Source organism: Ornithorhynchus anatinus, chromosome 7, assembly GCF_004115215.2.
Source record: "Ornithorhynchus anatinus isolate Pmale09 chromosome 7, mOrnAna1.pri.v4, whole genome shotgun sequence".
Classification (NCBI taxonomy): domain Eukaryota; kingdom Metazoa; phylum Chordata; class Mammalia; order Monotremata; family Ornithorhynchidae; genus Ornithorhynchus; species Ornithorhynchus anatinus.
Window position 1 is genome coordinate 806,437 of NC_041734.1, and position 27,441 is coordinate 833,877.

A 27,441-nucleotide genomic window follows, 5' to 3' on the forward strand; every position below is an offset into this window, starting at 1 on the left:
AGTAGCGTTTTGATTTTAGAAGGATTTGACTCCCTTTGGAGGCTTTCCTAGAACCTATTAACTTATCTCAAAAGACGCCGACCTGACCACAAATGTTCAACTGTTTATTAAGACTCTCTGTGAGAATGATGGAAGAGAAACGTGAAGACCAAGGCTTTGAAAGAACCGTTCGGCTGAGATGCCCGTTTTTGAACGGAAATGTCCCAAATGGCGGTGGAGCGTGGTGCTTTCTCCACCACAAGCTCTTCTGACCTTCCTAGATGCTGCTGGTTCACGGCCTCTTCGAGATTAATAGGTTCGGCGAGCCTAGGATCATTTATAATTTTCGACAAGGATTTTTGCTTTTCAATAATCTTTTTGTCGGGAAGCCCGGCGTTTAAGAGCTAAATAAGCAGACAATAAAAAATGCAGAGACATCCTGGAGAGGGCTCTCCCTGCCTGCTAAATCCCAACCGGCTGGCAGGAAAATTATTTAGGGAGTCGTGCTCGGTAAACGTTTCATCTGATTGACTATTTTCTCTCTCTTAAGATGAAAAAGGGCCCCAAGAGTTCTCGGTCGCCCAGGCCTCCCTTGGATGTCTAAACTGAGGAGGAGGAAGGGCTTGGCTGGAGGAGGAGGGGAAGGCCTGACGGACAAAATCGATCGGGCCCGCTCAACGTCTCGCTCTCAACACGGCAGGATGCGAAGTCGGTAAGCTCGCTGTGGGCAGGGAGCGTGTCTGCTCTATTGTTCTACTGTCCTCTCCCAAGCGCTTAGCCCAGTGCTCTGCGCACAGTAAGCGCTTGATAAATACGACCGACTGACTGAAGTTCCAGGCCGTCCTAGCCTCCTGTTCGGCTTTGTAGATGTCACCTGGAACGCTCGGTGCTGAAACAGGACACAATCTGGAGGGGGAGTCTTCCCTTCTAGACCGTGAGCTCTTTGTGAACAGGAAACGTGTGTGTTTATTGTTCAGTTGGACTCCCCCGAGTGCTTAGTACAGCGTTCTGTGCATAGTAAGCGCTCTATAAATACAACTGAATGAATGAGTGTTGCTTGGGCGGACGGGATTGGGTTGGGTTTTGTCAAGCATGGGCTGCTGAGTGACCAAGGAGGGAGCGTCTAGCAGAAATGAAGGCGGGGGTCCCACCTCTGCCTGGACCATCGCCCACGGCGGACGGTGGGCAGGAAAGCTCTTCACCGTCCAACCCGGGAGGGGCTCTCTGCTTTTGAACCCTGAAACCTCCACCGCCTCTTTCAAAGTCGGGCCCGTCCAGCGGTGCCCGGGTTACCTGGGGGATTCCGTCGTACCGAAAAAAAGGGGGAGGGGGGACGGACATTCGTAGTCCTGTTTTCTAAAGGTACGATTCATAAAGATAGATTTAAAAAATCAGAATATATATGTTGCTGTTGGAAAAATAACATATCAGGTTCAAATGAAATTGAGGAATGTTAATCTCTTTTGCAGCTGCCATTTTTGTTTTATGGTATTTTTACAGCTGTTTTTAATTTCTTTTAAGAAATACTAACCCTTTCGGAGTATCCCCAAGTGAACAACCGCAGCACAGATAATTGGTTTCATTGCAATTCAGATTATGAACGTCATTTTTCAGTTGTTACTTTCAAACTCTACACACAGCTAAATCTGTAAGCCATTTTCTTTATTTCAGCTACTATCAAAAGGGGGGAAAATTAGTTTAAGGCATCACAGACTTAATCTTTAAGCGGTAGGCTGTAACGTTTAAAAATATTTACGCTCCAAAATGTGATATGCGTGATACGTACACAAATACCGCCTAAATGGTCTCTCTAGATACACGGAGATAGGTACGTGTGTATTTTTTCTTGTAAATTAGCAGATAAAGCTAAAGTTTGGCTTGAGGATTTAGACCCTACAGGAGCGATCCCACAAACTTCTGAATTTGCACGATGGGGGCTTTTCTCCCGGAGACTTTACATTCTCGGCTAGATCTTCTCGTTCAATCGATACTTATCAAAAGCCGTATATCTTCAACCGGCTGTACCCCAGGATCAGGAACGACACCTTTACCGTGCAGCGTCTGAAAGAAGCCCTTTAAGTGGGCACGTGGAAATAGAAGGGGCGGGTTCTGCAGATGGCCGGGAGCAGGGGGTCCGTTACAGTGATGCCGAGGGAGAGCGGGACTGGGCCTCATGTAAGCAGACAGAGTTTCTCTCCGGGCCCTGCTTCTGAGCCCGGCCGAGAAGCTGCATGGCCTAGAGGATTGAGAACGGGCCTGGGAGTTAGAAGGATCTGAGTTCTAAATCCAGCTCCACCACGAGCCTGCTGGGTGACCTTGGCCAAGTGACTTAACTTCTCTGGGCTTCAGTGACCTAATCGGTAAAATGGGGACTGAGACTGAGAGCTCCATGAGAGACAGGGACCATTTCCCATCCGATCAGCTTGTATCTACCCTGGGCGCATAGTAAATGCTTAACAAATATCATCATCATCATTATTATTATTATTATGAATAATAATAATAATAATAAAAAGAATGCCTAGCACATTGCTGCTCATCCAGTAGAAGCGCAATATGTTTCACTGAAGGACAGTTCACATTAAAGGGAAGATGAATCTGGGACTTGATAGCCTATACCATGGCCAAGGCTCACCTAAATGTCCTGTGTGTTCTCTCCTTCACCTCTATATCTGCTTTCCCTTTTGCTTTGTCTGGAAGTCAATTAACCAATCAATTGATGGTATTTATTGAGCACTTACTGTCTGCGGAGCACTGTACTAAAAGCTTGGGAGAGTACATCACAACAGTATAACACACACGTTCCCGCCACTGTACCATGATTTAGGACAGTGCTCTGCATACATTAAGTACTCACGAAGTACCACTGATTGATTGAATGACTGACTGATCATTAAGTGCTTATTGAGTGCCTAGGACTGTACTGAGAGATGGGGAAAGATACAATGATGACCACTGAGACACAGACCTGTGCCCAGACAGAGCCTATTAATCACTGTGGGCAGGAATGTGTCAGTTTGTTGTTAGGTTGTACTCTCCCAAGTGCTTAGTACAGTGCATTGCGCTCAGTAAGTGCTCAATAAATACGATTGAGGGAATGAATGAATAAAAGGGGAAGGAGGCACTGAGGGCAGACCCACAGGGATAGAAGCTCCTGATAATAAACAATAATGAGTAATAACAACAATAATTATGGTACTTATTAATCGCGTACTATGTGCCAGGCACTTTACCAAGTGCTGGGGTAGATCCAAGTTAATCGGGTTGGACTCGGTCCCTGTCCCACATGGGGCTGGCTGTCTTCATCCCCATTTTACAGATGAGGGAACCGAGGCCCAGGGAAGTGAAACGACTTGCCCAAGGTCACCCAGAAGACATGTGAGGGAGCCGGGGTTAGATCCCAGGTGCTTCTGACTCCCAGGACCGGGCTCCAGGGGGACAGGACCTGTGGGAAATGTGGAAACAGTCATCCAACGTGGGCGGGGAGACCGCGGCCACCGAGGCCACGGCCCGCCGGGTCCCAGTGCCCCGGGCAGGGTGGGCACACCGAGGCACACGCTTAGACCGTGAGCCCCGCCGGGGTCGGGACCTGTGGCTAAATCCCACACCTACGTTCTCTCCCACTGCTTACTACAGTGCTCTGCACACCGTAAGGACTTAATGTATACTATTAGTACTACTGTGTTTCCTCTTGTCTACGTCTGGGTCTTAGAGGAGCCAAAAGACTTAGGTGTCCACATCTCTCATCACCTTGCCCAGACACCAGCCCTCTGCCCACATCATTTTTCTATGAAAATGTTCCAGACACGTCCCCCTCCTCCTCAAAAAATTCCAGTGGTTGCCCATCCACCTCCGTACCAAATAAAAACTCCTTCTCACCATTGGCTTTAAAGCAGTCCATCACCTTGCCCCCTCATATCTTACCTCACTGCTCTCTTTCTCCAACCCAGCCCACACACTCCCGCTCCTCTGGTGCCGCTTTCTCCCTGGGCCTCCGTCTCGTCGCCGATCCCCGGCCCACGTCCTGCCTCTGGCCGGGAACGCCCTCCCCCCTCTAATCCGACAGACAACCACTCTCTCCTCCTTCGAAGCCTGATTGAAAACTGATTTCCTCCGAGAGGCCTTCCGAGAATAGGCCCCACTTATCCTCCTCTCCCACGCTCTTCTGCGTCGCTCTGACTTGCCCCCTTTTCTCTTCCTCCCAGCCCCAAAGCACTTGTGTTCATATCTGTTATTTTATTTATTTGTATTGATTTCTGCCTCCCCCACTCTGAACCGTGAGCTAGTGTGGCCAGGGAATGTCACTGTTTATTGCGGTATTGTACTTTCCCAAGTGCTTTAGGGAGTCAGCCCGAGTTCTTCTTGTATTGCACTCTAATTGTATTCTCCCAAGCGCTCAGTACAGTGCTCTGCACTCAGTGAACTGCAAGCTCCTCGAGGGCAAGGATCACATCTGTCAACCGTACTTTACCACCCCAAATGCTTAGAACAGCGTTCCGCACAGAGCGAGAGCTTAATGGATACTATTGATTCACTGATTGATTTCCCAGCCTCTCCCGCAAAAGAAAGGTTCTCCCGTCAAAAAAAGCGTGAGCCGAAGGAATGCAACTAACCCCCGACCCTACTTATTTGAAAAACCCGATCTACAATTATGAAAAGGGTCATTAAATACCCTATAGCATAGAGGTAGCGATTTTTCAAGTCACAGGAACGAGGCAACAGCCTGAATATGCAAAGCCGAGCCGCTCCCTGTCCGTTAATAACCTCAATCCCCCAATCAATTTCTGTGTCTATTAAGGAATAATCATTGCTGTAAATTAATTAATATCGAATGCTTTCGCCGTGCTCTTGCTGACAAATTGCTAGTTAGGCACTTTCTTTTCCAGGGTTAGAAGTGCTCTTCCTAAACGGGATTGCTCAGGATTCAGAGGGGGCAACTGAGTCTGACCCTGAATCTGTCTCTCGCCACGGTGCGTCTGAAACCACACCTTTCAGGGCGGTGAAATGGAGGGTCGTAATCCTTGGTTTTGGGGACCGGGAATTTGTCCTCAGCAATGCTAACTCATTCACTCATCCGTTGAGTCGTATTTACCAAGCGCTTACCGCGCGCAAAGCACTGTACTAAGCACTCGGGAGAGTATCCTACAACAGTAAACAGACACATTCTGTGCTGGGTCTTTTGTCCTGGGCAAGGAGTTGTGGGAAAAGGAGATGGGAAAATCTGGGGAAGACTGTGTTTAAAGGTGAAAGAGCAGCAGGTGAGAAGCAGCGTGATCGAGTGGGTAGAGCCCGGGCCTCGAAGTCAGAGGGACTGGGTTCTAATCCCAGTTATGCCACTTGTCTGCTGTGGGACTTTAACTCCTTTGTGCCTCCGTTTCCTCATCTGTAAAATGGGGATGAAGACTGTGAGCCCCACCGTGTCCAACCTGACTAGCTTATATCTAACCCAGCGCTTATTACAGTGCCTGCAACATAGTAAGTGATTAACAAATAACAAAAAAAAGGCAGAATCTGAGAGGAAAGCTCCCAGTGTCGCCTAGTGGATAGAGCCCGGGCCTGAGATCATTCATTCATTCAATCCTATTTATTGAGTGTTTACTGTGTGCAGAGCACTGTACTAAGTGCTTGGGATAGTACAATACAACAGTAAACAGACACATTGCCTGCCAACAACGAGTTTACGGTCTAGCGTAAACTCTTGGCCTTGGGTTCTAATCCCAGCTCCGCTACTTGTCTGCTGTGTGATCCTGGACAAGTCATTTCCCTTCCTCTTGTCCTCAGTTCCCTCATCTGTAAAATGGGGATTAGGACTGTGAGCCCCATGTGGGTCAAGGACTGTGTCCAACCTTAGTTTGATTCTTCCCTAGTGCTTAGTACAGTGCCTAGAACATAGTAAGCACTTAACAAATCCCATAAGAACCATAAGAAAAAACAAACCAACAGGTCTCAGCAACCAGACACCCCCTCGAGGGACTTTCTGAACGTCTTGTGTGACATTTTCCAGGAAGGCAAAGATGGTAATGGAATGAGACACCTCGCCTCCTCCGACCCCACCCCCGAGTCGTTGAAGGAGGATACCCACGGTAGGGAAGGCTTCGAGTTCCCCAGACGAAACAGTAATAAAAATGATGATGGTATTTATTAAGCGCATACTACGTGCCAGGCACGTACTAAGCACCGGGGTAGATACGAGCAAATCGGGTTGGGCGCAGTCCCTGTCCCATGTGGGGGTCACAGTCTCGATCCCCATTTTCCAGATGAGGTAACTGAGGCAGAGAGAAGTGAAGTGACTTGCCTGAGGTCACGGAGCAGACTAATGGCAGAGAGGGATTAGAACCCATGACCTTCTGACTCCCAGGCTCGTGCTCCATCCACCCCGCTATGCTGCTACAGGGCCGCGTGGAGGTTACGGGATCGGGGTCGAGCTGGTGGCTTGCGGCCAGAGACACCTGCCAGATGGGAAAGCTGCTGCCAATTAGCCCACGCGGAGCCGGGGGGGAGGGGGGCGGAATGGTGGAGTTGGGGAAGGGGGGGAGATGGGAACATCAGAAGGAATTCTGGGCTCCAGGTGAATATTGACGGCTCTCAGGCGCGGTGAGATCAGTCAGACCTGTCCACGTCGGAGTTAAAGCGATGCCAGCTGGGCCGAGCGGTCAGTCAGTCGAGCAGTCGCATTTATTGAGCGCTTACTCTGTGTAGAACACTCTCCTGACCACTTGGAAAGTATATTACACTAATAAAGAGAGACAATCCCTACCCAGAACGGGCTCGCAGTCTAGCGGGGGGACCGTCTGACTCCCGGGCCCATGCTCTATCCACTAGGCCAGGCCGATTCTCTAGGTAGGTCCCCTGCCCACAGTGAGTTTCCGGTCTAGAGGAAAGACAAGTAGCCGTTCTCTCCCCCTTTACCGCTGAGAAAACTGCGGGAAGGGAAATGTTCTGGGGAGTTCTCTCTGCTTCTGCTCCCCTCAACCCCCCAACCCTCCCCCAGACCGGTTGACGGATTTGAGGAAAGAGGGCATTCAAGGCCAGAGGCAGGATGTGGACAGCAGAACACGAGAACGGACACGTTCCCTCCCCACGAGCTTACAGTCTAAAAGGGGAGACAGACGTTAACATAAATAGTTATTAGCATATATAAATTCGATATTATATATTATATTAATTGTCGAAGCAGCATGGCTTAGTGGATAGTTCACTGGCCTGAGTGTCCAAAGGACCTGGGTTCTAATCCTAGTTCTGCCACGTGTCTTCTATGTGACCTTGGGCAGGTCACAACTTCTCTGGGCCTCAGTTACCTCATCTGCAAAATGGAGATAAGAATGTGAGACCCATGTGGGACAGGAACTGTGCCCGCCCTGATTAAGATAGTTAACTAATTAACGACTCCAGTGTTTAGGCCCATAGTAAGTGGTTAACAACTACCAAAATTATTATTATTATTACACATATATATACTATATACTATTAAAATAATATACTAATTTATAATTACTACATATAGTATAATATGCTAATAATAGAGTATATAATATGCTATTATAATATATACAGAGGGCGTGGAGGGGACAGTTTCCACAGATGGAGCCACCAGGACCCCGGAAATGAAAAGACATGGAAAGTTGGAGAGAAAATCCACTTGGAAGGGTGAGGTCCTTTGTCTCCACCCACAGAGGACCCAGCTCTGTCCCTAGATGCTGGGTGACCTTGAGCGAGGCACTTCTCCCGTGCTCAGACCCATGCTCTGTAGACAGCCCTCAATAGATACCACCTACCGATCGACGTGGGGTCCGCGGATGCCCGCTCTGGGAAGGACAGTCGATCGACCAGGAAGTCCGATGGCTAAAAAATCCCTGCCCTCCTCCTCCCCTTCCCCTCCCTCACTCGGGTTCAGCTGCACACGGCTTTTTCAGACCACCAGCCCCCCAACGAGGACAATATATCACATTCATTAGGGGAATGAGGGAATACGGGACTGATTTCAATATCTTAATGTAATCCTGACAAAATGATCAAAGACGGTCTTTGGTTATTCACAGAAATGTTGCTGGGCAGAGGGAATAAATCAGAGATAAATTGGGAAGGGAAATAATGAAAAGTTAAGGCGAAGTCGGGAAAGACTCGCTATCGCCCGAAAAGCCGCCCCGTCGGCCCACCATCTCAAAGCTGAACGGGGAACTGTGGGGTCTTCAGGAGGGGATCGGGCAGGACATCCGGAGATGGTGCACGTTTTGCCGAGACAAACATGCTGCAAAAATCTTTTTATGGTATTTGTTAAGCACTTCCTCTGGGTCAAATACTGTTCTAAGCACTGGGGCAGGTACAAATTAATTAGGTCGGACATAGTCTCTGTCCAGCTTGGGTCTCACGGTCCAAGTAGGAGGGAGAACATTTACAGTTGCGGAAACCAAGGCACAGAGAAGTTAAGTGACTTGCCCAAGGTCACACAGCAAGCAACTGGCAAGCCGGGAATAGAATTAGGTCCTTCTGACTCCCATGGGACCCAAGCTCTCTCCACTAGGCCACGCTACTTCTCCCGGGAAATGGCATGGCTTAGACTGGGTGACGTCGCTTTGCAGAGACAAGTTCTTACCAGAAAAATCTGATTGCTTTTTCCTTAATAGAATGATGAGATTAGTGGATTAAGCGGAATGCAGTCAACGCAATATATCTTGATTTTAATAAAGCATCGTGTGCGGTGTTTCAGGAGGTTTTACTTGGGAAATTAATGCGGATTGGCAGTGATGCGATGGGTGTCGTGGAGACTGAACTCCAGCCGAAGGACAGCAAATCAGGTTAATGACAAATAGCCATCTGTCTTCTACGGGGAGGGCTCGGTTTGGAGGGGTAAACCGAGGTGGGCTATAAATCCAAGTTTCTCTAAATTCTTCACGTAATCGGAGCAACACTGGCTAGTGGATAGAGTACTGGCCTGGGAGTCAGAAGGACCTGGGTTCTAATCCCCAGCTCAGCCACTTGTCTGCCGTGTGAACTTAGATAAGTCACTTCACTTCTCAGTACCCCAGCTTCCTCAACTGTAAAATGGGGATTATAGTATTATCATTAATAATAGCCATAATATTAATAACTGTCATATTTGTTAAGCACTTGTCTTGTCGTGTCTTATGCCGTCGAGTCGTTTCCGACCCATAGCGACACCATGGGCACATCTCTCCCAGAACGCCCCGCTCTCCATCTGCAATCGTTCTGGTAGTCTCTCCGTAGACCTTTCTTGGTAAAAATCTGGAAGTGGTCGACCATTATACCTTCTTCCGCGCAATAAGCTTGAGTCTCTGCCCTCGACTCTCTCCCGTGCCACTGCTGCCCAGCATGGGTGAGTTTTAATAATAATAATAATGTTAATAATAATAATAATAATGTTGGTATTTGTTAAGCGCCTTCTATGTGCCGAGCACTGTTCTAAACGCTGGGGTAGACACAGGGGAATCAGGTTGTCCCACGTGGGGCTCACAGTCTTCATCCCCATTTTACAGATGAGGTAACTGAGGCACCGAGAAGTGAAGTGACTTGCCCAAAGTCACACAACTGACAAGTGGCCGAGCCGGGATTCGAACCCATGACCTCTGACTCCAAAGCCCGGGCTCTTTCCACTGCGCCACACTGCTTCTCTAGTTTTGACTTGTAGCGGATGGCCTGCCATTCACTAGCCACTGCCCGAGCTAGGAATGGACTGGGTAGGCCTCTGCTTGACTCTCCCTCCCGTAGCCGAGAATGGTAGAGTACTGGAAACTCAGCAGGTGCGACCCTGAGAGGGTTAAGCATTTACTATGTGCCAAACACTGTATTAAGCTCTGGGGTGGTTATAACCAGGTGGGGCTCACAGTCTTAATGTCCATTTTACAGAGGAGGTAAATGAGGCCCAGAGAAGTGAAGTGAAGCCCAAGGTCACAGAGCAGACAAGTGGAGGAGCCAGGATTTGAACCTAGGTCCTTTTGCCTCCTAGGCCAAAGCTGCATCCACTAGGCCTCTGTAATTCTGTAATTTATTATATCTGTAATTTATTTATGTGTATTAACGTCTAGCTCCTCGCTAGGCTGTAAGCTCACTGTGGGCAAGGAATGTGTCTGTTTATTGTTGTGTTATAGTCCCCCAAGCACTTAGTCCAGCGCTTTGCACACCGTAAGCACTCAATAAATACTGACTTTATATTGATGCTTCTTTACTTTTTTTGATGTGTATATATCTGTAATTCTATTTATTTATATTGATGCCTGTTGTACCTATTTTGGTGTCTGTCTTCCCCCTTCTAGACTGTAAGCCCGGTATGGGCAGGGATTGCCTCTGTTTATTGCCAAATTGTACTTTCCAAGCGCTTAGTGCAGTGTTCTGCACAAAGTAACCGCTCAATAAATACGACTGAATGAATGAATAACCCGATTTGCTTGTACCGACCCCAGTCCTTAATACAGTGCCAGGCATATAGAAAGCCCTTTACAAATACCACAGTTATTAATATCATTATTATAGTAGCCACCCCAGCACGTAGTACACTGCCAGGCATATAGTAAGTGCTTAACAACTACTGATATTATTATTATTAATAATAGTAACTGTTTCCCCGTTAGCTCCTTGTGGGCAGAGAATGGGCCTAACCAAATCTGCTGCGTTGTACTCTCCCAAGCACTTACTACGGTGTTCATTCATTCAATTGTATTTACTGAGCGCTTACTGTGTGCAGAGCACTGCACTAAGCACTGAGGAGAGTAAAATACAACAACAAATAGACACGTTCCCTGCCCACGACGAGCTTACGATCTAGAGGGCAGTCTGCATACATACCATCGATCGATGAACGGATTGATGGGTTTCAATCAGGCTTCAGAGGGGCGTTCGGCGGAAAGCGTGGGACCGGAAGAGGCGTCCGACAGGCTTTGGCTTCCGCGGGCAACGAGCGGATAAGCCCAGTCCTTGGAGCCGAAGGGATCCGCGTGCTTTTCCCAACCGTTTTGAGAGGCAAAGTGTTTTGCCCATGTTTTTCATATTAAAAAACAATTTCATTCGCCGACAGGAATGTTGATAATTCCCCTACCCCCATAGGTAATGTAAAGCCGCACGGAGGAGACGGAGATAGTGATCTTATTGTGTTTTTTAATCATTATGAACTTATATTGCGCAGGCGGGATTTGTCAGAGGTTTTCCAAAATAAAGTCACGAGGGCGAAATAGTAATCTAATAGGACAGCACGGTGGCTCCTTACCCGGAAAGAGAAAGAACGAGTCTCGCCGATGCCTCTGCAGAAAGTGTCCTCATAAAGGAAGCAGGGTAGAACGGTGAAAACGAGGCACCTTATTCAAGACCTGGTCTTGTCGCTGAGTCGCCTTGATGCTTGAAGAAAGTGCCGGCTCCGAACTGACCAGAGGAGAGAGATAAAACCCCCAAGTTATCGCATCGGCACTTCTGCCCTTCCCGCCTCACCTCGCTACTCTCCTACTCCAGTCCGGCCCACACACTTCGCTCCTCTAGCACCAAGTCGCTCACTGTACCTCGATTTCAAACCTGCGTTCATTCATTCATTCAACTGTATTTATTACTCACGGCTCTGTACTAAGCGCTTGGGAAGTACAATTCAGCAACAGAGAGAGACAATCCCTGCCCTCCATTCATTCATTCATTCAATAGTATTTATTGAGCGCTTACTATGTGCAGAGCACTGTACTAAGCACTTGGAATGGACAAATCGGCAACAGATAGAGACAGTCCCTGCCCTTTGATGGGCGTACGGTCTAATCGGGGGAGACGGGGAAGACAAGAACAATGGCAATAAATAAAGTCTAGGGGAAGAACATCTCATAAAAACAATGGCAAATAGAATCAGGGTGATGTACATCTCATTAAACAAAATAAATAGGGGGATGAAGATATATACAGTCGAGCGGACGAGTACAGTGCTGAGGGGATGAGATGGGAGAGGGGGAGGAGCAGAGGGAAAGCGGGGAGAAGAGGGTTTAGCTGGGGAGAGGTCGGGGGGGGTAGAGGGAGCAGAGGGACAAAGCGGGGAGCTCAGTCTGGGAAGGCCTCTCGGAGGAGGTGAGCTTTAAGGAGGGATTTGAAGAGGGGAAGAGAATTAGATTGTCGGAGGTGAGGAGGGAGGGCGTTCCGGGACCGCGGGAGGACGCGGCCCGGGGGTCGACGGCGGGACGGGCGAGACCGAGGGACGGTGAGGAGGTGGGCGGCGGAGGAGCGGAGCGTGCGGGGTGGCCGGTGGAAAGTGAGAAGGGAGGAGAGGTAGGAAGGGGCAAGGTGATGGACAGCCTTGAAGCCTACAGTGAGGAGTTTCTGTTTTGAGCGGAGGTCGACAGGCAACCACTGGAGGTTTTTAAGAAGGGGAGTGACATGCCCAGAACGTTTCTGCAGGAAGATGAGCCGGGCAGCGGAGTGAAGAATAGACCGGAGCGGGGCGAGACAGGAGGAAGGGAGATCAGAGAGAAGGCTGACACGGTAGTCTAGCCGGGATATCTCGAGAGCCTCCACGGGTTCGCAGTCTAAAAGAGGGGAGACAGACATCAAAACAAGTAAACAGGCATCAGTAGCATCATTATAAACAAACAGAATTACAGATATATACACTTCATTAATAAAAATAAATAGAATTATATATATGTACATATATACACAAGTGCTGCGGGGAGGGGAATAGAGCAAAGAGAGCGGGTTGGGGCGATGGGGAGGGGAGGAGGAGGAGAAGAAAAGGGGGACTTAGTCTGGGAAGGCCTCTGAACATCTTGCCTCATTTCCCGCTGGCCTGGATCCCCCTGCCCATGCACCAGACCGATACCCTCCCCACCTTCAAAGCCTTCTTAAGGTCACATCTCCTCCTGGGGGCCTTCCCCGATTAAACCCTCTTTTCCCCGGCTTCGTCTCCTTTCTGGGCCGTCTATGCACTTGGTTCTGTCCCTTTTAAACCCTTGATATTCACTCTAACTCAGCCCCAAAGCACTCACGTACGTATCTGTAAATTACTTATTTATATGTCTGTGAGCCCCTCTAGATTGTAAGCTCACGAGGGCAGAGAACGTGACTATCAGCTCTATCGTATGGTACTATCTCAAGCGCTTAGTACAGTGCTTCGCACAGAGTAAATGCTCAATAAACACCACTGCTTGATCGGTTAACTACTGCCCCGTGCAATCACAAGCAGAAGCAACAGTTCTGCCTGTATCCATTTACATTTATCCATTTACATTTCTCCCTTTTAAAGGACTCACCTATCCACGGGCTCATCTTATCATCCTCTTCTCCTTCCTATCTGGAAATAATAATAATGTTGGTATTGATTAAGCGCTTACTATGTGCAGAGCACTATTCTAAGCACTGGGGGAGATACAGGGTAATCAGGTTGTCCCACGTGAGGCTCACCGTCTTCGTCCCCATTTTGCAGATGAGGGAACTGAGGCACAGAGAAGTGAAGTGAGTTGCCCACAGTCACACAGCTGACGAGTGGCAGAGCCGGGATAATCTGTGGTGTGTCTCCCTCACTGCTGAGCTGTGAGTTTCCTGAGGGCAGGGATGGTGTCTACTAAGTCTATGCTTCTTTCCCAAGCACTCAGTACAGTGCTCTGCACACAGTAGACTGGAAGCTCCTTGAGGGCAGGGGTCATGGCTCTTTTATCGTCCTCTCCCAAGCATTTAGTATACTGCTCTGTTCAGAGCAGACTGGAAGTTCCTTGAGGAGGGGGTTCATTCATTCAATAGAATTTACTGAGCGCTTACTATGTGCAGAGCACTGTACTAAGCGCTTGGAATGGACAAATCGGCAACAGATAGAGACAGTCCCTGCCCTTTGACGGACTTACAGTCTAATCGGGGGAGACAGGCAGACGAGAACAATGGCAATAATGAGAGTCAAGGGGAAGAACATCTCATAAAAACAATGGCAAACAAATAGAATCAGGGTGATGTACATCTCATTAAACAAAATAAATAGGGTGACGAAGATCTATACAGTCGAGCGGACGAGTACGGTGCCGAGGGGGTGGGACAGGAGACGGGGAGGAGGAGAGGGAAAGGGGCGAGAAGAGGGTTTAGATGCGGAGAGGTGAAGGGGGGGGTAGAGGGAGCAGAGGGAAAAAGGGGGGAGCTCAGTCTGGGAAGGCCTCTTGGAGGAGGTGAGCTTTAGCTTGGAGGAGGGGTTGTAGCTACTAACTGCACTATCAGTCAGTTAATCAGACAATCGTATTTACTGAGCGCTTACTGTATGCAGAGCACTGTACTAAGTGTTTGGGAGCGTCCGATAGAACAATATAACAGATGCAAATTCCCACCCACATTGAGCTTACAGTCTAGGGGGGAGACAGACGTTAATATAAATAAAAATAAATTAAGGATATGGACCTTGTAGTGCTGGGGGGCTGGGAGAGGGGATGAGTAAAGGGCGCAGGTCAGAGTGACGGAGAAGGGAGAGGAAGAAAAGGAAAAGAGGGTTTAGTCAGGGAAGGCCTCTTGGAGGAGATGGGCCTTCAATAAGGCTTTGAACCGAGGGAGAACAACTATGAGGAAGGAGGGCGTGCCAGGCCAGAGGCAGGACGTGGACGAGAGGTCGGTGGCGAGATAGACGGGGTGGAGGCCCCTCTCGCGGCATTAGAAGAGCCAAGTGTGCGCGCTGGGTTTCAGTAGGAGAGCAGTGAGGTGAGGTAAGAGGGGGTGAGGTAGGAGCGGGTAAAGCCGAAATAAAGGGGGAGGCAATGAGGTTCCAAGATGGGGCCCGACTTGGCTCACGCAGATGTGGAAAGTGTGGGCTTTGCCAGGGTGGGCAGACACCCTTGTTGTCGGGGAGGCTGCAGTGAAAATCTTAAGCGCTTCATGCAGTGCTGTGCACTCAGTCAGCGCTCAATAAATCCATTGAGGATAATAATAATCATGATGACGATGGTATTTGTTCAGTGCTTACTATGGGCTAAGCACTGTAATCAAGGGGTCCCACGTGGGGCTCACAGTCTTAATCCCCACTTTACAGATGAGGTAACTGAGGCACAGAGAAGTTAAGTGATTTGCCCAGAGTCACACAGCTAAGTGGCGGAGTCGGGATTGGAATAATAATAATAATGGTGGTATCTGTTAAGCGCTAACTATGTGCAAAGCACTGTTCTGAGCGCTGGGGGGATACAAGGTGATCAGGTTGTCTCATGTGGGGTTCACAGTTTTAATCCTCATTTTAAAGATGAAGTAACTGAGGCACAGAGAAGTTAAGTGACTTGCCCAAAGCCACACAGCTGCTAAGTGGCAGACCGGGAATCAGAACGCACAACCTCTGACTCCCAAGCCCGGGCTCTTCCCACTAAGCCACGCTACTTAATCGATAAATACTATTTATAAACAGCCCCTTTACAGATTACCGCCCTCTCCATTTTCACAACCCTAGTGAAGTCGCCTCACCTCCGAGAAGCCTTCCCTGACTACTCACTCTTCTCCCCATCTTATTTTCACCTTTGCCCTTAAGTTCAGGCCCCCTGAGGACGTAAGTATTCATCCCATCCCTCCAGCACTTGTGTGATATTCTTATATTGATTGCTTCCCTTACCTGTCTTCCTCACGGGCTCTGTTGTTCTCTGCCGAGCACCTGGGAGAAGCAGCAAGGCCTCACGGATAGAGCACAGGCCTGGGAGTCAGGAGGTCCTGGGTTCTAATCCCGGCTCCACCACTCGTCTGCTGTGGGACCTTCATTCATTCATTCAATAGTATTTATTGAGCGCTTACTATGTGCAGAGCACTGTACTGAGCGCTTGGAATGGACAGATCGGTAACAGATAGAGACAGTCCCTGCCCTTTGACGGGCTCACGGTCTAATCGGGGGAGACGGACAGACGAGAACGATGCCAATAAAGAGAATCGAGGGGAAGAACATCTCATTAAAACGATAGCAAATTAACAGAATCGGGGTGATTACATCTCGTTACTAAAATAAATAGGGTGATGAAGATATATACAGTCGAGGGGATGGGACGGGAGGGGGGAGGAGCAGAGGGAAAGCGGGGAGAAGAGGGTTTAGCTGCGGAGAGGTGAAGGGGGCGTAGAGGGAGCAGAGGGAAAAGGGGGAGCTCAGTGTGGGAAGGCCTCTCGGAGGGGGTGAGCTTTAAGTAGGGTTTCGAAGAGGGGAAGAGCATCAGTTTGGCGGAGGCGAGGAGGGAGGGCGTCCCGGGACCGCGGGAGGACGCGGCCCGGGGGTCGACGGCGGGACGGGCGAGAACGGAGGACGGTGAGGAGGTGGGCGGCGGAGGAGCGGAGCGTGCGGGGTGGGCGGTGGAAAGAGAGAAGGGAGGAGAGGTAGGAAGTTGGGCAAGTCACTTCACTTCTCTGGGCCTCAGCTCCCTGATCTGTAAAATGGGGATGGAGACTATGAGCCCAGTGTGGGACAGGGAATGTGTCCAACTTGATTTGCTTGTATCCACCCCGGCTCTTAATACAGTGCCTGGCACATAGCGCTTAACAAATATCATCATTATTACTTGATGTAGTGCTGGGCACACAGCAAGCCAAGGTCCTTGAGGGCAGGGATCATTTCTATTCATTCTGTTGCATTCTCCCTTGTGCTTAGTACAGTGCTTTGCACACAGGAAGCACTCTATAAATACCACTGATTGATTGACTGAGGAAGGCGTCAGACACGATCCTTGACCTCAAGGGGCTTGCGATCTATTTTAAATTCTTTTGTACTTAAAAACAATAATAATTAATAATTGTAACATTTGTTAAGCATTTACTATGTGCCAAGCACTGTTCTAAACACTGGGGTAGACACAAGGTAATCAGGTTGGACACAGTCCCTGCCCCATGTGGGACTCACAGTCTTAATCCCCATTTTACAGATGAGGGAACTGAGGCGCACAGAAGTAAAGTGACTTGTCCACGGTCACATAGCAGACGAGTTGAAGAGTCGGGATTAGAACCCACGTCCTTTGACTTCCAAGCCCGGGCTCTTGCCACGAGGCCACACTGCTTCCTATGTGCTCATCCCTGGGAGAGATACAAGACAGCGTCCACAGACGCCGTCTCTGTTTTCCTGGCTCTGGTCCACCCTCCATCCCCTTTCCCCCCAAAGAAAATCAACCCCATGAGGATCCTGATTAACCTCGGATGGACCTCCAACACCTCAAGGCCCCTCTGGGAGCTGTTCACCGAAGACCTAAAGCCGATAAGACGAGAGATCGGAAAAGCCGCTAAAAGGAATGAATGTGTGGAAATGCCGTCAGGAAGACGTGGGGGATTAAATTACCTGGCTCTGGGAGTGTCAAACGAAATTAGCTTAATGATTTGCGGGCTGGCAGCGAGAGACGACGGGGCCCTTGTCCAATGGGAAGGGTCGTCGACTGTCGTATCGGATTGGATGCCTCTGGTTCCCGGGGCGGAGCGTCGTCGTGGCACCCGCCCTCGTTCCTCTGGGAATCAGGAAGGTAATGATAATAATAATGATAAAAATAATTATGGTACTTGTTAAGTGCTTACTACGTGCCAAGCACAGGGGTAGATACAAGTTATTCGGGTGGGACCCAGTCCCCGTCACATATGGGGCTCACACTGTTATCCCAATGATAATAATAACGATGGCAACTGTTAAGCACTTACTACGTGTCAAGCACTGTTCTAAGCGCTGAGGTAGTAGAAGGTAATCAGGTTGTCCCACCTGAGACTCACAGTCTTAATCTTCATTTCACAGATGAGGGGACTGAGGCCCAGAGGAGTGAAGGGACTTGCTCAAAGCCACCCAGCAGACCCATGGCAGAGCCGGGGTTAGAACCCAGATCCTTCAGACTCCCGGACTCTTAGCCATTAAGCCCCGCTGAAGGACCGGGAGGGTCAGTTTAAAGATTTAGGAACGCGGCGAGCATAAACCCCCTCCCCCAGGGGGGCGGCCGGGCCGGACTTGAGACGGCATTCTGCGGGAGGCCGTCCAGGGTCTCACCGTGACCAATCACGCCAGCACCGAGAAACCCGAAGCCCGCCTCCCGTCCGGCGTGGGAAGCGAGCCCTGACGCCAGGTGTCGAAGGCCTAACGACTTAGAGCCGGTGGACCGTTTCAACGGCGGGCATCGATGTGCTCACAGATGGGTGCCTGAGCTGAGGCCCCGGGAGAGGGTCATCCAACACCTGGCCAAGGAGTGCAAAAAGGCGGGCCTGAGCTCGCCGCCGATTGACATTCTTCACCCTTCCTGAGTTTCCAAAGCCTTGTTAGTAATAATAATAATAATGTTGGTATCTGTTAAGCGCTTACTATGTGCCGAGCACCGTTGTAAGCGCTGGGGTAGACACAAGGGAATCAGGTCGTCCCACGTGGGGCTCACAGTCTTAATCCCCATTTGACAGATGAGGTCACTGAGGCACCGAGAAGTGAAGTGACTTGCCCAAAGTCACACAGCTGACAAGTGGCCGAGCCGGGATTCGAACCCATGACCTCTGACTCCAAAGCCCCTGCTCTTTCCAGTGAGCCACGCTGCTTCTCTACACTCATGATCCATTCATTCATCATCATTGAGTGGTACATGGCATTGTGCTAAGCACTTGGGAAAGCACAATAGAAAAATAACAATAATCACTATGGTATTCGTTAAGCGCTTACCATGTGCCAAGCCCTGTTCTAAGTGCTGAGGTAGATGCAAGGTAGTCAGACTGGACACAGTCCCCGTCTCACGTGGGGCTCACAGTCTTAATCCCCATTTTCCATATGAGGTCACTGAGGCCCAGAGAAGTGAAATGGCTTGCCCAAGGTCACACAGCAGACGTGTGGCGGAGCCAGGATTAGAACCCATGTCTGCAGTCGCCCAGCCCTGTGCTCTTCCCACTAGGCCTCGCTGATTATTATTTTCATTATTATTAATATTGCTACTACGGCTTTCGTTAATTACTTGTGTCAAGCATTGTTCTAAGTGCTAGGGTTTGTCAAATACTAATTAATCGGGTCAGAAACAATCCCTGCCTTCATGAGGCTCCCAACCCAAGCAGACGCTACCGGATGCCGCCTCCTATCTCTCTCTCCCTCCCTCCCTTTTCTTCATCCCTTCCCTAGGATCAGACCTCCAACAAGTTCTCTTACCTGAATGCACTAAAATCACATCATCATCTTCATCATCATCGATGGTATTTATTGAGCACTTACGACGTGCAGGGCACTGCGATGTCCTCGGGAATGATAATAATTACGATAATAATGGTCACTTGTCAGCTGTGTGACTGTGGGCAAGTCACTTAACATCTCTGTGCCTCACTTATCTCACCTGTAAAATGGGGATTAAGACCGTGAGCCTCACGAGGGACAACCTGGTTACCCTGTATCTGCCCGAGCGCTTAGAACAGTGCTCTGCACATAGTAAGAGCTTAACAAGTACCAACATTATTATTATTTTTTAAGTGCTTACTACGTGCCAAGCACTCCACTAAGTTCTGGGGTAGATAAGAGATCATCAGATCCCAGCTGCAGCTAAGCAGGAGGGAGAACAGGTAGTGAACACCCGATTTGTAGATGAGGGAACTGAGGCACGGAGAAGTGAAATGACTCGCTCCAGGTCACACGGCAGACAAGAGGCGGGGATTAGAACCCAGGTCCTTCTGACTCCCAGGCCCGGGCTCTATCCGCTAGGCCACGCTGCTTCCTACCCACTAGGCCACACTCCCTCCCACTTGGACCGTGAGCCGCGGGAGGGACCGATACCGTGTCTGACTTGATCGTCTCGGATCTACCTCGGTGTTTAGTACGATGCTTGGCACGTACTAAGGACTTAACAAGTAGTATCCGCATTAAGTGACAGGATTAGATCCCAGATCTCCCATCCCCCTGCCCCACGCTCCTTCCTTCGGTCCCCACGAGAAAGGGAGACGGACGGCCTGGGGAATGGCCGGCAAACAGCACAAGGTAAGGAGGAGAAGAGAGCTTTAATTGTGGCCGGCCTTAGGAAATGAAGCGGGGTTTTTTTTTCAAAGACGGCCCCGAAATTTCCTCTCTCTCTGGCGCGCTTTGATCCGCTGACTGACATCGGCAACAGTTAACTCACTTTCCCGATGGTGGCAAATGTCGCGAGGTCGGCCGGGTGGGGGGCGGGGGGCGTTCCCAGAGCCGGGCTGGACGTTCCCAGCTGCGAAGACCAGGACATCAAAGCAGACGGCGGATTCCCCAGGACCCGAGTCGATCTGGAATACTAATAATAGTCTGTATTACTTGTAAAGAATCAAGTCATTTTTCTCCACCCCTTCAAATAATCAGGGTTTCCTTGTACATGCTATTAATTGATTCAAGATGCTGGCTGGAATGTTTGAACTTTTCCCAGGCTCTGCATTTTACCCGTTTTATTATAATATATATTAGTCTACCTCCAGAGGTTGTTTTAATTCAAATCAGGTTTGTTTGGTGGGACCGAAATGGCCACGCCTCACGGGTTTCGGGCTCTGGGTGTCTTCTCCGGATTGGGGTCTGGGGTCCACGCCGTGCGGGGGGAGACCCGGGAGGGGCAGCCGTTCGGACGACGCCCAACGCCGGGATGGTAAGCACAGTCCCGTGAGGCTTCTGCGGCCTTGGCATCTGCCATCGATGGGGGCCCAGCAGAGACCTCCCCTCCCCTTTCTAAATGGCATCTGTCGAACACTTATTATGTGCCCAATTAGTCAGTCGGTCCACTGTATTTATTGAGCACTTACTGAGTGCAGCGCGCTGGCTAAGTGCTTGGAAGAGGACAACGTAACAATGTAAAAGACACATTCCCTGCCCGCCGTGAGCTTACGCTGTACTAAGCACTGGGACGGATCCAAGACGATCAGATCGGATCCAGGCCCCGTCCCACATGGGGCTCACCGTCTTAGTCCCCATTTTACAGACGAGGGAACCGAGGCACAGAGAGGTGAGTGATTGCCCGGGGTCACACAGCAGACAGGTGGCGGAGCCGGGATGAGAACCCGGGTCCTTCCGACTCCCAGGCCCGGGCTCTACCCACTAAGCCACGCTTTTAGCTCGCCTGTGTACGGGACACCTCGCAGAAAGATCTTGTTCTCCCTCAGAAGGGGGTGATCCATGCATTCAATCGTATTTACTGAGCACTTACTGTACTAAGCACTGTACCGAGTGCTTGAGGGATGAGGAGAGGGATAGCGGCGACTTCAGATAAATGTCTTCAGACCTCTCCTCTTCCCCATCCACAGAGCTTCAGGAACGATACCCCGAGTCATAATCTTCAAACAAGTGCATCGACTCGAGAAGATCTCAGGCGAAGACCGTTCTATCAGCGAGGAACTAAAATTCAGAATACGCCTCGCTTCGACGAGAACGCTCTATCGATCGGGATTCAAGATCTGACACCGGTGACATTTAAAAGTTTGGGAAGTAATAAATCTGTGACTATTATGCATGAACATCCCATGCAGTTATTAGCATGGTTAATATAGAATGGAAGAGACAATATATACCTAATTAAAATCAAATCAAAATAATATCCTCTGAGCCATCTGCTCTGCATATTAATGTTACATAATAGATGACATCGAGGCAGCAGAAGCCATTTATGTTTTGGGGATGGATCTCTAAAACATTACTGTTTATTATTAAGCCTGACACAGTTTATTTCTAGATGTGTGATTACGTAAAATTCAAAGAAGAGGACTTAGGGTCTGATGTAATGACAGAGGAGAGAGCACAAATCAGCGCAAATTTATCCCTAATGGGGTCATTTCATTCAACGTTTGTCCCATAGTAGCGACGCAGCGTGGCTTGGTGGAAAGAGCCCGGGCCTGGATGTCAGAGGGCCTGGGTTCTAATCCCAGCTCCGCCACTAGTCTGACGTGTGACCTCGGGTAAGTCATTTCACTTCCTCTGTGCTTCACTGCCCTCTTCTGCAAAATGGGGGATTAAGACTGCGAGCTCTAGGTAGGACAAGAGTTATCTCGTATCTACCCCAGTCCTTAGTACCATGCCTGGAATATAGTAAGAGCTTAACAAATACTGAAAAAACGATAAAATACAACTAAGAAAAATTCAGGCACATTTTGATATTTCCGACACCACTGAAATATACAATCCTCCCCGGCGGAAGACAGATCTGCTGTGGAGGGGGTTTAGAAAGGGGATATGCCCAATGAAATCAGGTTTTCGGTGGGGGAAGAACATAATAATGATAATACTGAGGTATCTTTTAGCAGATACTCTGTGTCAGGCACCGTACTAAGCACTGAGGGGGATGCAAAGGGAAGCAGAGTGGCTCAGTGGAAAGAGCCCGGGCTTGGGAGTCAGAGGTCATGGGTTCTAATCCCAGCTCCCCTGTTTGTCAGTTATGTGACTTTGGGCGAGTCACTTAACTTCTCTGTGCCTCAGTTACCTCATCTGTAAAATGGGGATTAAGACTGTGAGCCCCACGTGGGACGACCCGATCACCTTGTATCCTCCCTAGCGCTTAGAACAGTACCTGGCACAGAGTAAGCGCTTAGCAAATGCCATCACTGTTATTATTACAAACAAATGGGGAAGTGAAGTGGCTTGCCAGAGGTCACACAGGAGACAAATGGCAAAGCTGGAATGAATGGAGTGACTCCCGGGCCCAGGCTCTATCCACTAGGCAGACTTGCTTCTCCAGCCGGGATGTTCTGTGAGATGGGCGAGTCTAGCAGGAATTCTGAAAACAAGGATGGCAGGTGCTACGGTGGGGGTTACCCGGGCAACCACCTGCTGGAGGGTGGTGGTGATGTCCACTGTGAAGGGAAAGTTGAGGGGAGGACAGGGCTCGGGAGGGAAGATGAGAAGCTCTGTTTGGGACACGTTGAGTTGGAGGTGTGGGGAGGGGCATCCAAGTAGAGACATCCTGGGGCAGGATGAGATGCAAAGCTGCAGGGAAGGAGAGAGGTCAGGGCTGGACGGAGATTTGGGTGCCATCCACGGAGAAAGGTGGTGGTTGAAGCTCTGGGAGCAGAAGGGCTGACTGTGCTGTTGGTGGGGATGGGGGAGTAGGGGACAAGGATGAAATGAAGGTGAAGAGGATGAGGAAGAAGAGGAGGAGGAGGAAAAAGAGGAGGAAGAGGAGACGGAAGAAGAGGAGGAAGAGGAGGACGAGAAGAAGAGGAAGAGGAGGAGAAGGAGGAAGAGGAGGAGGAGGTAAAGGAGGAAGAGGAGAAGGAGGAAGAGGAGTTATAATCATTTTTTAATGACTTTTAAGTGCTTACTAGGAGAAGCAGCGTGGCTCAGTGGAAAGAGCACGGGCTTTGGAGTCAGGCCTCATGAGTTCGAATCCCAGCTCTGCCACTTGTCGGCTGTGTGACTGTGGGCGAGTCACTTAACTTCTCTGTGCCTCAGTTCCCTCATCTGGAAAATGGGGATTAAGACTGTGAGCCCCACGTGGGACGACCTGATTCCCCTATGTCTACCCCAGCGCTTAGAACAGTGCTCGGCACATAGAAGGCGCTTAACAATTACCAACATTATTATTATTATTATTACTATGTGCCAAGCACTGGATTAAGCACTGGGGTCGATACAAGTTAATCAGGTTGGACACGGTCCCTGTCCCTCCATGTCCCTTCAGAATACGCCTCGCTTTACAGATGAGGGAACCGAGGCCCAGAGAAGTGAAGTGCCTCGCCCAAGGTCACACGGCAGACAAGTGGCAGATCCGGGATTAGAACCCAGAGCCTTCTGATTCGCAAGCCCATGCTCTAGCCACCAGGCTATGCTGCTTCCCATTCAGCATTTATTTCTCTTAGAGATCATTTCCTCACCTTGGGAACCACAATCCGCCCTCCACCCCCTAACCCGTTATTCTCTCCTAGAATTCTCCAGTTCTTTCACCACAGGTCACAGGGGAAATTTCCTGCCCAAAGAAATCAGCAGGAAACTCAAGAAGAAGCTAACGTCGCCCAAGACAGAGATTCTGCCGCAAAAAGGTCACATGGTGTGAAATGTTTAGGCTTGTTCCCTGTTGCCATTTTAGTGGGGAACTGAAAACACACAAAAGGGATTTCTCGGCTGACTAAATCGCAACAAGCAAAGGGAGACTCAGAGGTCCTGCTGTGAGCTTTGCACCCATCTAGTTCAAAAATTCCAATAGTTGTAGTTTCTGTTGAGCACTTCCTATGTGCCAAGCACTGTACTAAGCACTGGGGTACGTATAACATCGTCAGGACCCACATGGGGCTCGCAGCCCAAATAGGAGGCGGAACAGTATTGAATCCCCTTTTGCATTCGAATGTAACTTAAAGGTACAGAGAAGTAATGTGACTTTCCCCAGGTCACAAAGCAGGCAAACGGTGGAGCTGGAATTAGAGTTTGTGGTCCATACATGAATCACAGGTGTCTGCTTTGAAAATAAGTGGATTTTTTTTTTAATGGTATCTGTTAAGTGCTTACTACGTGCAAGGCACTGTTCTAAGCGCTGGGTGGATTCAAGACGTTAAGTGGAGAAGTTAAGTGACTTGCCCAAGTGTTTTCCTACTCTAGTCTGTAAGCTCCTTGAGGGGCAGGGATCATGTCTAATGACTTTATTATACTCTGCCAAGTGCTTTGTACAGTGCTCTGCACACAGAAAGCGCTCAATAAATATCGCTGATTGATTCTCTATCATTTCATTTCTGGCCAGCTGATTTGAGATGAATTTGAATTCCTCCCTTTCCCTCTGCTCCTCCCCCTCTCCCGTCCCATCCCCTCAGCACTGTACTCGTCCGCTCAGCTGTATATATCTTCGTTACCTTATTTATTTTGTTAATGAGATGCACATCACCCCGATTCTATTTATTCGCTATTGTTTTAATGAGATATTCTTCCCCTCGATTCTATTTATCGCCATTGTTCTCGTCTGTCCGTCTCGCCCGATTAGACCGTAAGCCCGTCAAAGGGCAGGGACCGTCTCTATCTGTTACCGATTTGTACATGCCAAGCGCTTAGTACAGTGCTCTGCACATAGTAAGCGCTCAATAAATACTATTGAATGAATGAATGAAATTCTCGGGTGAGAGACCAGGGGAAAACCCTCCGATGCTTCAACTTTCTCCAAGGCAGTAAGCGGGACAGGTCTTCTATTTTTAGGAAGGGTCAGGGGGAGAAAGGAAAGCTCTATTTTATGATTTTATTAAGCACTGATCATTTTCCTAATATTACGCAAAGCGCCGGGATAATCGGATCAGGGCCGGTCCCCTACTATGTGCCGAGCGCCGAACTAAGCACTGGGACAAAATGGGGCACAGACCCTGTCCAACACGGGACTAACAGTCTAAGTAGGAGGGAGAACAGGTATTGAATGCCCATTTTCCAGCTGAGGAAACGGAGGCACAGAGGAAGAAGCTAAATGGCTCGTCCAAGGTCACCCAGCAGGCAGGTGACAGAGCCGGGATTAGAACCCAGGTCCTCTGACTCCCAAGCACGTGCTCGTTCCACTGGGCCGTGCTGCTTCACTGTGCCACGCTGGCGTCTCTCCCTGATGCTCCATCCGTCGGGTAGGTCTGTCCGCCACGGGGTCTTCCCCCGAGACCACCCTCGCCCGGGACGGTCTGTCCACCACGGGGTCACCCCCTGGTCCGCTGGTGTCCGAGACGGGACTCCGCTAGGTCTCTATCCGGCGGTGTGATATGTTAGACTTTAAAATCTTTCTCGTGTCTCACGAGGAGAGACCCCCCAAACCTTCCTAATCCCCAAATCTAGGCCGTCCAGATTTCATCCAAGAGGGAGAGAAAAAAGGAAAGAAAGGAAGGCCAAGGACAGCCTCTTGGGTTGATTTAAAACATCGCTAGTGGATTCCCAACACACACACATATGGAGTGGCTTTTTCTCCTCTTAAATCTTGGAGATGGGCCAGGTTAGCCAGGAAGAGATTTCCTCCAGAGAAGACTAAAATTCATTATCTGAGCCCCCTGATGATGGCCTGGCTCGGAGAGGTTGGGAGGTGGGAGAGGGGGAGGTGGGGGGATAAGAGGGATGCCAATGGGTCCTGGGGTTAATAATAATAATGGTGGTATTTGTTAAGCGCTTACTACGTGCAGAGCACTATTCTAAGCGCTGGGGGAGATACAGGGTAACCAGGTTGTCCCACGTGAGGCTCACAGTTAATCCCCATTTTACAGACGAGGTCACTGAGGCCGAGAGAAGTGAAGTGACTCGCCCACAGTCACACAGCCGACAAGTGGCAGAGCCGAGATTCGAACCCACGACCTCTGACTCCCCAGCCTGGGCTCTTTCCACTGACCCATGCTGCTTCTCGTACCTAGAAGGGGGTCTAAGAGTCAGGAGTCCAGGGTTCTGCTGGTTTCGGAGGACCTGGCTCCTAATCCCGGCTCTGCCACTTGCCTGCTGTGTGACCTTGGGCAACTCACTTCACTTCTCTGGGCCTCAGTTACTTCATCTGGAAAATGGGGATTAAGACTGAGCCCTACGTGGGACAGGGACAATGTCCAAGCCCATCAACTTTAATTAATTAATTAATTCATTCCTTCAACTGTATTTATTGAATGCTTACCGTGTGCAGAACACTGTACGAAGTGCTTGGGAAAGCACCGGGAAAATGGAGATTGAAACTATGAGCCCCATGTGGGACAACCTGATTACCTTCTGTCTGCCCCAGTTTTTAGAACAGTGCTCGGCACATAGTAAGCACTTAGGAAACACCATAATAATAATAATAATATTAGGCATCTAAAGGCTCAGAACACTGTACTGGGCACCTGCTGGGTGCACAGCCCTGTACTGCGTGTCTATTGTGAGTAGACCACTGCATTGGATACCTACTGGGTGCAGAGCACTTTACTGGGCACCTCCTGCTTACTGAGCTCTGAGCTGGATGTCTACTAGGTGCTGCGTTAAGCATTTGGGAGTGCGAACAGAAGACAGACTCCACACGTCCCCGGCCTCGGTGAGAGTCCGAACACGCTGGGACTGCGCGGTCAGCCCGGCAGAACACGGATTCATCGCTCCCGGACGCTGAATTCCTGATGGATTTTATTCATTCATTCCTTCAATAGTATTTATTGAGCGCTTGCTATGCGCAGAGCACCGTACTGAGCGCTTGGAATGGACAAATCGGTAACAGATAGAGACAGATTTTACCTGACGGACGGAGGAGCTGGGGAGACGCCAGTGCGGTGTAGAGAAGCAGCACGGCGCAGTGGATAGAGCACGGACCTGGAAGTCGGAAGGTCGTAGGTTCTGATCCCGGCTCCGTCCCTTGTCTGCTGTGTGACCTCGGGCAAGTCACTTCACTTCTTTGGCCCTCAGGGACCTCATCTGTAAAATGGGATTGAGCCCGTGAGCCCCACGGGAGACAGGGACTGTGTCCAGCCCGATCTGCGCTTAGAAAGGTGCCCGGCACAGAGAAAGCACTTTCTAAATCCCATCATTACGATCCGTCATCATTTGATCCGCAGCGAGGCTCCTATTTCTGTGGCTTCGCCCGGCTCAAAGGATGGGTGGGGTTAAAGAACCTCCCTCCTCTGGGGCAGAGGGCGCCCACCCCGACTCTGGCCTTCCCGCCCGGTGCCAGGCAGCGCTGCCCGGCCGTG

General features: G+C 49.7%; 3 long non-coding RNA genes across 3 annotated transcripts in view; 1 reads left to right on the forward strand and 2 right to left on the reverse strand.

Annotated features, from left to right (window-relative positions):
- The window catches only part of LOC114813162, a 38,650-nt gene extending 27,282 nt beyond the window's left edge, over nt 1-11,368 (reverse strand). Inside the window, exon 1 of the long non-coding RNA XR_003760795.2 lies at nt 11,198-11,368. This is a non-coding gene — a long non-coding RNA (uncharacterized LOC114813162). The remainder of the gene's footprint in view (nt 1-11,197) is intronic.
- LOC120638483 lies at nt 537-21,374 on the forward strand. Its single transcript, XR_005660159.1, has 2 exons — nt 537-691; nt 21,118-21,374. It is a non-coding gene; the product is annotated as an uncharacterized LOC120638483 (long non-coding RNA).
- LOC120638482 lies at nt 13,186-27,076 on the reverse strand. The gene is made up of 4 exons (XR_005660158.1): nt 26,990-27,076; nt 19,980-20,123; nt 17,210-17,372; nt 13,186-13,246 (listed from the first exon to the last, which is right to left on the reverse strand). It is a non-coding gene; the product is annotated as an uncharacterized LOC120638482 (long non-coding RNA).
- Between the last annotated feature and the right edge of the window lie 365 nt (nt 27,077-27,441).